General features: G+C 58.6%; 1 long non-coding RNA gene across 1 annotated transcript; it reads right to left on the bottom strand.

Moving 5' to 3' along the window:
• Nucleotides 1-1,646: 1,646 nt before the first annotated feature.
• On the bottom strand, nucleotides 1,647-7,602 carry LOC111764381 (uncharacterized). Its single transcript, XR_011647569.1, has 3 exons — nucleotides 7,352-7,602; nucleotides 5,587-5,738; nucleotides 1,647-5,004 (listed from the first exon to the last, which is right to left on the bottom strand). It is a non-coding gene; the product is annotated as an uncharacterized lncRNA (long non-coding RNA).
• Nucleotides 7,603-9,366: the final 1,764 nt, after the last annotated feature.

Here is a 9,366-nt window from a genome sequence, read left to right as displayed (position 1 = left end):
TAGCTCCCGTTCCCTTCTCCGAATCGAATCTTCCACCCGGCGAGCCTTGCACACTCAGGGCACCTCGGCTGGGACTGGCCGCCTTCCTGGGGCGGTGGCTGTCCTGCGGACAGTGAGAGCTGGGGTGGGGGCCGCAGGTGGGGGCGGGGGAGGGGTGGGCTACATGGGAGGCGTCCGCAGGATGGTCTCCCTAAGGGAAACCCATTTTGCAGGTCTGAAAAGGAAGGCCCACAAGGCAGAGCAGCTGAGCCCGAGTTCAGCTGCGGAACTTCGGTTGGGGGAGCCGACCTCACCCCCGACTCACGCACACACACTTTCTTCCGGGGTCCACCGGGCTCCTGCTCTTACAAACGAAAATTCCCTTGGGCAAAAGCCAGGGAGAGGCAGCTGGGAAGGGCCTGGCTCGGAGTCCCGGCTTTCTTTCTCTTTTGTCTTTATTTTTTTAATATTACATTCAAAAAATAAGAGGTCCCCATATACCCCCCACCCCCTCACCCCACTCCTCCCCATAGCAATCACCTCCTCCATCATCATGAGACACTCGCTGCACTTGGTGAACACATCTCTGAGCACCACTGCACACATCTCTGAGCACCGCTGCACCTCATGGTCAGTGGTCCACACCATAGCCCACACTCTCCCACAGTCCACCCAGTGGGCCATGGGAGGACACACAATGTCCGGTAACTGTCCCTGCAGCACCACCCAGGACAACTCCAACCCCTGAAAATGCCCCCACATCTCATCTCTTCCTCCCACTCCCTACCCCCAGCAGCCACCATGGCCACTTTCTCCACACCAATGCCACATTTTCTTCGATTACTAATCACAATAGCTCATGAGTAGAATGTCAGTAAGTCCACTCTAATCCATACTCTATTCCTCCATCCTGTGGACCTTGGAATGGTTGTGCTCACTCTGCATCTATATCAAGAGGGGGCTTAGATTCCACATGGGTGCTGGGTACAATCCTCCTGTTTTCAGTTGTAGCACTCTTGGCTCCCTGGTGTGGTGGTTGACCGTCTTCGCCTCCATGTTGGCTGAGTGGGGGGAGTCCAATAAGCCAGAGTGTAGGAGCGGAAGTCTGTTGAGGCTCTTAACCTCAGCGCAGGCCGGCTCTATCTGTGGGGACAGGTGGGTAAGTCTGTGTCCCCTGGTTGGAGTCCCCGCTGCACCCCGACTTCCTCCTGGGTAAGTTCAGGTCTGTGCATCAAGGGACCTGTACGAAGATACCTACTCTCTGCAGCCTGCAAGGGCGGTTCCCAGGTAAGGAGAGGAAGGCGAGGGGTGGGGCGGGGGCTTGGCCATGGCTCCTTCCACCCCCCACCCCCGTCCTCACCAGACCCCTTCTATCAGGGGAGGTCCCCGTCTTCAGGACCGCAGGCTCGCTTGACCCTTTCCATTTGCAACTGGACTTCCAGGGCCGGAGCTGGGACAGCAGTAATGGACCACAGGGTGGGTTATGGGGCCAGGAGGGGCCACCTCGGAGGTAACGGGGGCTGGGGGCTCAGGGGCCCCGGGCCTGCGTTGGGCCCCAGCGAGTTAGGGGGTGCCTCCCGTCCTCGCCCCTCTGCCCCGTGCCTCCCCTCTCCCCATCCTCGGCCTCCCTGGGGCTTCCCTCCAGCACCCCCCACCCCGGTTGGAGACCGACGCGCAGAGGAGGGCAGGGGCTTGTCCAAAAGCACACGAAGGGACTTTAGGGTGCCCAGCCCTCCTTTACCTGGCCCACTGGCACGTGGGGGCCCCCAGCAGCCTGAGCTCTCCCCCTGCTCTGGGACCACCGGCCCTGAGGGGCCCAGCTGCCCTCTCCCTGGCCCTGGGCGGGGTTCGCCTGCTTTAGGGTGCTGCCCTCACCCCTTGCCCTGTACCTGCTGGGTGCCCTTCCTGCCGAGGCCCAGTTTCCTCCTCTACAAAACGGGAGCATGATTCCTGTGCCAGGTCACATAGCAGCGGGGGGCGATGGCGAGGGGCCCCTCCCTGCACGCCGGGCCTCGGCTCTGGGGTGCCCTGCATCCAGGAGCCCCGATACAGACCTGGGGCCCTGACCGACCCTGGGAGAGGCCAGCGCAGGACAGACCCCTGTCCCCTTGTGACCCCCTGGAGCTTCAGGCACCCGGCCAGCTTCAGGCTGAGCACAGAGGCTGCAAGGGCCCGGCTGGTGCCCGAGGAGGGGGTCTGGGGAGAAGGACCCCGGGGAATGCCGAATGATCGGGGGTCCCAGAGAGGCCCTGGAGGCTGTGCCCCCCCCCGAATGAAGCATGAGCCCAGCCTGCTGAGGCCACGGCCTTCCTCCTCGTTATGGGGCTTTAAAGGGGGTTTTGGGGTGTGGTGCGTGGCCAGCCTGCGGTGACAGCATGGGCGAGACCCCCAGGCAGGATGGGACCGCAGCCTGCCGCCTCCCAAGCTTGCGCACGCCCTCCTCACCCCGCTGGAGACAGAGATGGAGCCTCGGTTTGCTGGTGGTGAGGAGGCAGGGGTGGCAGGGAGGGCGTGGGAGGTGCACACTCCTTCCCGGAGCATTTATTGAGCACCTGCTGTGTATCAGGCCAGGTCTGAGTAAATCTGCCCAGTCCTCGCTCCAAGGCCCCCTGGCCCGGTGCCTCTGTGATAAAGGAAACGCCAAAAGCACGGTGCTGGGAAATCCCGAGGCTCCTGCAGGCGCCCGGTTGAGAGGTGAGGGTGCCCGGGTACAGTGGGGCGGCAGAGGGGGGAGAGGTGGATGGATTCTAGGTCTGTCCAGGAGGGACAGATGCCAGCACAAGGCCCCGGCGCGGCGGGCGAAGGCGAAAGCTGCGTCAGGAACGAGGCAGACGTTGATGGTGCGAGCAGGAAGATCTGGAGGATGAGCAGGAGTTCCGGGGCGACCTCGGCAGGGGAGAGGGACCTGCAGAGCCCTCGCTGGACAGCGCAGGCAGGGGGCAGCGCCTGAGGCTGGCGAGCACCCTGGACACAAAGGCAGGTCGTGGGAGGCCCGCTCTGCAGCCTGTCCACCCTTCCCAGTCAGGAGCCAGGAAGACCCGGCAAAGGAGAGGGAGGAGGAGTCATCAGCCGGGCCGAAGGAACCTGAGAGATTCCCCATGGAGGGAGCTTTCCATTCAGCAGGACGGAGGCGAGCAAAACGGTAGCTCCTGCCTTGGGGTCCCCCAAACAGCCCCATAAACTCCAAGAAGGGGAGCAGATAGCAGAAAAGTGATTTAGGGGATTTCACAACCATTCAATGGGAGCTGCCAGTTGAGGGGCAGCAAAGCCAACCCGACCTCAGGTTCCATTAATCAAGGTCTACAAGGAGAAGGAGGGAGGGGGCACTGGTGCGTTGTGCTGCTCGGACCCTCCCGGGTCCCGATGTCTGGGGCTGGTTGAGCGGAGCCACCCAGGATGGGGAGGAGTCTGGAGACACCTTCGGTACCCGGGGGTGAGGGCGTGCGGCAGCTCCTCCGGAAACAGCGGCGGCTGGCCGCGGTCTCGGCGCTGCCTCGAGGCGGGGAGGGGGCTGTGGGGCTGTGGGCACAGAGGGCAGAGCAGGGCTTCCGTGGACAAAGCGCAGGGAGGCAGGCCCCAGCTCAGGGAGGGGGCGGCGTCCTCCCAGGCAGGAGCTGCCGGCTTGGGGAGGGCCGGCAAATAAGGAAGGAGCCCCCGCCCCGCCCTGGGCGACCGCCTCCCCAGAGGGTGAGGCGAGGGTCTCAAGGTCAGGCGGGGGCTGGGCTCCGGGGTCCGCAGGGCCCCTCTGGCTCAGAGACGCGGGCCTCCGACTGGGAGCAATCTTCCCAGGGAGCAGAAGGAACCACCGCTGATTACAAATTGCTGGGTGAGTGTTCTCCCGTTACCGTGGCGACAGCAGGCCTAGCATCCTAAGCGGCAGCAGGATGCGGCCGGATCTTCTAAAGCCGTAGAAGACGATTGCCTGCAGGGTTCCCCGCCTCCCCTTCCAGGCCCCCAACCCCTCCTCCGTCCCGGCCCCCCTCGCCTCGACGCTGTTCTCCCGTCCACTCGCTCACGGTCTCACTCATTCTCACCCACCCTGTGTTAGGTGTGAGGCACCCGTCTCCTACTCACCTGCTGAACACTGTGCCTGCCCCTTGTAACTCATGCCAAGGCTTCCTGCTCACACTTCCCTGGACCTCAGGAAGGATGTGGGCTTGGACGACCGTCCATCCCGTATGTGCAAATCCAGCTCGCCCTTGCATGTCTGATACTAATACTTCCTCCTCCAGGAAGTCTCTTTGGATTTCCCCAGATTGTGGTATTCATTTGTTCACTCAATCTGAGCCACCCAGGATGGCAACTAGCAGCCAAGTGTGGCTACTGAGCGCTCAAAATATGGCTAGCAGCACATGTTGAAATAATAATTGGGATATATGGGGTTAAATAACATAAGATCAAAATTAATCCCATCTATTTCCTTTTAGAAAATTTTAAATCACCCGCGTGGCTCGCATTATCTTTCTTTTGGAAACTGCATTAACCTAATATTGGTATATGCACAACAGTCATGAAAATAGCAGCTGCTGGTCGACAGAGTGTTTCCTGGGACTCATTTTATCCTGTGAAACCAGCGGGGTTCATTCTGCGTATTCCTAGTTGACAGGTAAGGAAACAGAGGTTCAAGAGAAGGGGAGCACTTGCCCAAAGGCACACGGCCCCGGTGGTCGTCCGTATCTGAGGTTCCAGGAAGCAGAGCGGACGGACGCGGTGGTTCAAGGCTGCAGCTTCAGCGAAGCATGCCGGGAGACTCGGAGGCGCAGTCAGGCTGGCAGCAACGACCAGCTGCTGTCCAGGCCTCCAGTGAGCAGGGCACATGCCCCGAGGCGGGTGTTGCCATCCCTGCATGCCCTCAACCACGTCACCCCAAACTCTGCATAATCAGCCTCGTACGGTGCATCTGACTTCCCTGTGTTCCAGGTGTAAGTTCTTACCGTGCCTCCAGCGCCTGCCAGCTCTTCTGTCCACAGGTCCCGTGATAGGGACTGGGCCCCACGTGGGGACAGGTTCTCAGGACACCCCAATCTGCGAGCATGCAGGGTGACGTGGGCTGCCACCCAAACTGAGGTTGAACGGCTCCCAAGAGCTTGCTCCTAAACACGCTGTCGCCCGCCATGCTGGCCGTTTTTCAGTTATGCTGCCCCACTGTGCGCTCTGCCCTTCTCTGCCCAGCCTACTGCATCGCTCCAGCTTCCTTGCCCTCTCTGTTTGGACTGGGTTCGGCCAATGGGAGACACCGGCAGATCAAAAGGCCTTGGGAGAGGGGTGGGTGGCGCGGCGTAACTCTCCCGCCTCCCTCCTCCCTGGCTTGCCGCGAGGTGGCTGCATCCCTCCACTGACAGCTGACAGCCGCGGCCCCGTGGGGATGCCCGGCCCTGGCTGGGTTCTGGTGGCCACTCCTGTCCCTGCAGGCCTTGGGGTGGTAGCAGCTCTCCAGGTAGCTGCTCCGGGCCCTGCACCAGCCCCTTCCGTCTCGCTGCACCCCGCCCCGCCGCTGGAGCGCCGGCCTTTGTAGATGCTCTTCCATCACCTCCCTAAGTGCTTCTGCCCTGACCTGGGCTCATCCACCCGCTCCCCCCCACCCTGGGACCCCGCAGGGCCACCCACCTCTCACTCGAGTGGAAGTCCGGCCTTTGCTTCCTGATCCCAGTTTCCTTGGCCGTGCCTCTGACCTCTGTTTCTCTGCTCTGCCACATCCCTACCTCCTGTTACCGTTGCTGGGCCCAGGAATCCGGGCTCCCTTGCTGGATTCCGTGTGCCTGCAGGAGGGGACCCAATGTTTGATGAGTGAATAAGAGACCCACTGGTGGAGTCCTCGAAGGGAGTCAAGAGCTTCCCAGAGACTCTGCGGCCGTGCCCAGTTCTTTTCTCATCTCCTTTACCCACAGGCCAGCCCTCCGGTTTCGCTGATGCATATTTTTTGATGACTGAGTGAAGTAAGAAATGTTATCTACAAACCTGGAAACAAAGATGAGTACACGTGTGTATAATATGTATATGCATGTATATATTTATATGCACACATATATAAAATACATTCAATACTCAAGGACATCTTCAATCTGTAAAATATTTTAAAACATCATGAAAGTGTCCAGACTTTACGGACACCCTACAGATGGGCAATTGACCGCTTGCGGTAGACAGAGGACAGGACGTTTCCAGCAGCCTCCAGAGCTTATCCAGAGCAAAGCATCTAGCAGGAGCTTACTCAGTGGGAAGAAGCACTTACTAGATGAATGAGTCATTGGTAGACAGAGGACATGACATCCTCTGGGCTCCGAGTCAGTGCTGCAGCCACTGCCTGGCCCGTGCTGGGCCTGGGGCCCCGGGCGGCGTGGCGAGCTGCTGCACGGGGAGCAGAGCGTGCTTGCGTCAAGGAGGTCAGAGGCGGACGGAGCCCCCGGCCTCGTCCTGCAGGGCTGCAGGCGGCAGCTCCTCTGGCTCTGGCTGCCCTCGGCAGGTCCCAGAAACAGCTCCTCTCCTGCACCTCGGGCCTGGGGAGGCAGGGAAAGCCCCCCCATTGCCGCGAGCCTCTGGGTGCCTCACCATCTTTTGCTGATTTCCCTGACCCCTCTGTAACCAGCCCCTGTATTAACTACCTGTTGGACTGCACCGCCCCTTTCCCCGGCGGGACCTTGTCCAATTCACCAGGTGTGTCATTTCCTGGAGCCGCGTCTTAGTTTCTGTAAAATGGGGATCATAAGAGTAGCCACCGTATAAGGTGGTTGTGCAGATTATGTGAGAGGACCAGCCCCCACGCCCACTGCTCGTGAGTTCTTGGGAAGTTATTGTAGCCACGCGACGGAGAGGCAGGAGAGGGCAGAGGTTAAAAGTGGCGACTCCAGACTGGATAAAAACCCCGGCTCTGTCATATCACAGGGACCTGACCCTGGGCAAAACTACTTAGCCTCTCAGTCTCTTCACCTGTAAAATGGGGGTGGTGGCTATCATATTCTATGTAATCATATTAATTATATGTAATGTAGTATCCACCAATGGGGTCATTGATCCAACATGCTAACATTGTCACACACTGGCGCATAGTAAATGCTTCTTAAACAAGCAATCGGGACCTTAGTAAAGCGTTCAACCCATGCCACAACATCCCCTCCGTGCCAATTAGATGAATTTCAGAAATTTCAGCTATGCGCTGCACCAGGCTCCTGCCGGGCAATGAGAGCCGACTGTTAGGTATTTGGGAATTCTGCAAGCCGGTCGTTAAACCACCGACGGCTTGGAACTAGCGAGGGCGGGGGCATTTACAGCACGGACGTGGGCCAACGCTACCAAACGGGCTTGCATTTTTTTCCTTCCCCGAGAGCCGCGAGCCAGTTGCCTGCACGTAGCTGGAAGTTACCTGCGTCCTCACCTGCGGTCTCCACCTGCAGGCTTCTCTTCCCGTATCCGCCTGGCCTTCGGGGCTGGCAGCTGGCCGTAGCCGGGCAGTGCTGGAGAGTGGTTTTCTCGGGTCTGCTCACCCAGGGCTTTGCCTGCTTCTCGCCCTCGGTGGACCCCAGGCCTGCAGGCTGGGGGATGTCGGCCCGGGGGCCGCCCCACGGGGCCCTGCCCGGGGCCGCCGCGCCCCCTCGCCTGTCCCGCCGTGAAACACGAGCCGCAGGCGGTGGCGCTGAGTCCTGGTGGCCGGATCACACAGGTATCAGCTGACCGCTTGTGTCCCGTTTGCCTTCCCACACGGGCAGCTAACAATGGGCGACAGTGCTCAGGGGGGCCCGGTCCCCCCCCCGGGAGAGGCCCCAGCCTGCTATCGGGCCCACGATCTCGCCCCTTAAAAGGCCTGCCCGCCCTGCTGCCGTCGCGCACAAACGGGGCCTTCACTGGCTGCCAGCGACCGTCTGCGCCCTGGGAGCGCGGCCGGATCCCGGGCCTCCGTGCCAGCCCGGCCCCTCGGTGCGCCTGACCATTCTCCTCCCCTCGGCCTGGATTACACAGCCGTGAAAGCCCTTTGTTCCTCGGCCCTGGGCGAAGCTGGGCCTGACACCGCAGGGGCTGCCCGGCCTCTGCCAGGGAGCGGACCCCCGGGCCCCGACCCGTCGGTGGGACCCGGCTCCGGGCCCAGGAGCCGGGCTGGGGGTGGCGGGCGGGAGAGTGGGGGCAGCTGTTGCCTCAGGTCGCCCTGATTGTGTCTCCTGCCCTGAGATGCGGGGCTCCTCTGCTCTAGAAATTTCTCTGCAGCAGCAGCTGGGGGGCCTGGGGTTGTCGCCCGGCGCTGCCCTGCCTTCCCGGGTGGATAGGGGAAGGCCCTGCCCCTTGCCGGGCCTTCCTCTCCTGCGCCCGCGGGATCGGGGTGGTGACCCCTGACCGCCACGCGCTCCAGACCCCCGGTAAACGCTGGCCCTGGCGCTGGCAGACCCAGGGAGCAGGAGCAGGGCGGGCGACCGGGCTCATGGGTTTCGGCCACGGGACAGGGGTCGGCTCCGAAAGTTGGAGTTAAAACCTCGACAGGTGCACCCATCAGACAAGAGGGAGGGCAGGCGGGGGTCTGGGATCCTGGAGAGAGAGTTCAGCCTGAGCTGCGGCCTGACCCTGAAATAGAGTTCTCGCCTTGGGGAGGCCCCGGGTCTGGGGAGACTTCAGAGCTGGTCTGTCCAGTACAGAAGCCACTAGCCACTGGAGTCTTTACAAATTTAAAATAAAATACAAAATAAAGTAAAATATAAAAATAATACACAAAGTAATATAATATAAAAATAATACATGAAATAATAAAGTGATATATAATGATAAAATAATATAAAATATAAAATAGATTAACTAAAATAAAAACAGAATAAGATAAAAAATTAAAATAAGTAATATAATGTAAAATAATAATATACAAAATAAAGTATAAGAATAAAGTATAAAGTAATACAAAATAAAGTATAAAGTAATAGAATATAAAATAATAAAGTAATAGAATAATAAAATAATGGAAAATAGCAAATAGATAAAATAAATAAAATAAAATAATATACAGTAAAAAATAAAATAAGATAAAATAAAAAAACAAAATAATAAAATAAAATATACAAAGCAATGTAATAAATCAATAAAAGAAAATAATATAATATGAAGTAAAATAATAAAATAAAACAATACAAAATAATATAATAGAATATAAGAATAATAAAATAAAATGAAATAATAAAGTATTTCGTTGCTCAGTCACACGAGCCCCATGGCAAGGGCTCGGTGGTCACACCTGCCACATACACGGGACTGCACGGCTGTGGGGAGAGCGCCCTCTGCCAGCATTGCCCTCGAGCCTGGGGTGACACGTTACAGTGGTCACCTGTTGACCCAGGCATGCCGGGCCCGGACTGGGCCAGCCCAGGCACCCGGCGGTCACAGGAGCCCTCTGTGTGCTGCTGCCTCTTCCTTCCA

Source organism: Dasypus novemcinctus, chromosome 26, assembly GCF_030445035.2.
Source record: "Dasypus novemcinctus isolate mDasNov1 chromosome 26, mDasNov1.1.hap2, whole genome shotgun sequence".
NCBI lineage: Eukaryota > Metazoa > Chordata > Mammalia > Cingulata > Dasypodidae > Dasypus > Dasypus novemcinctus.
This window is presented reverse-complemented; position numbering and strand designations above follow the sequence as displayed.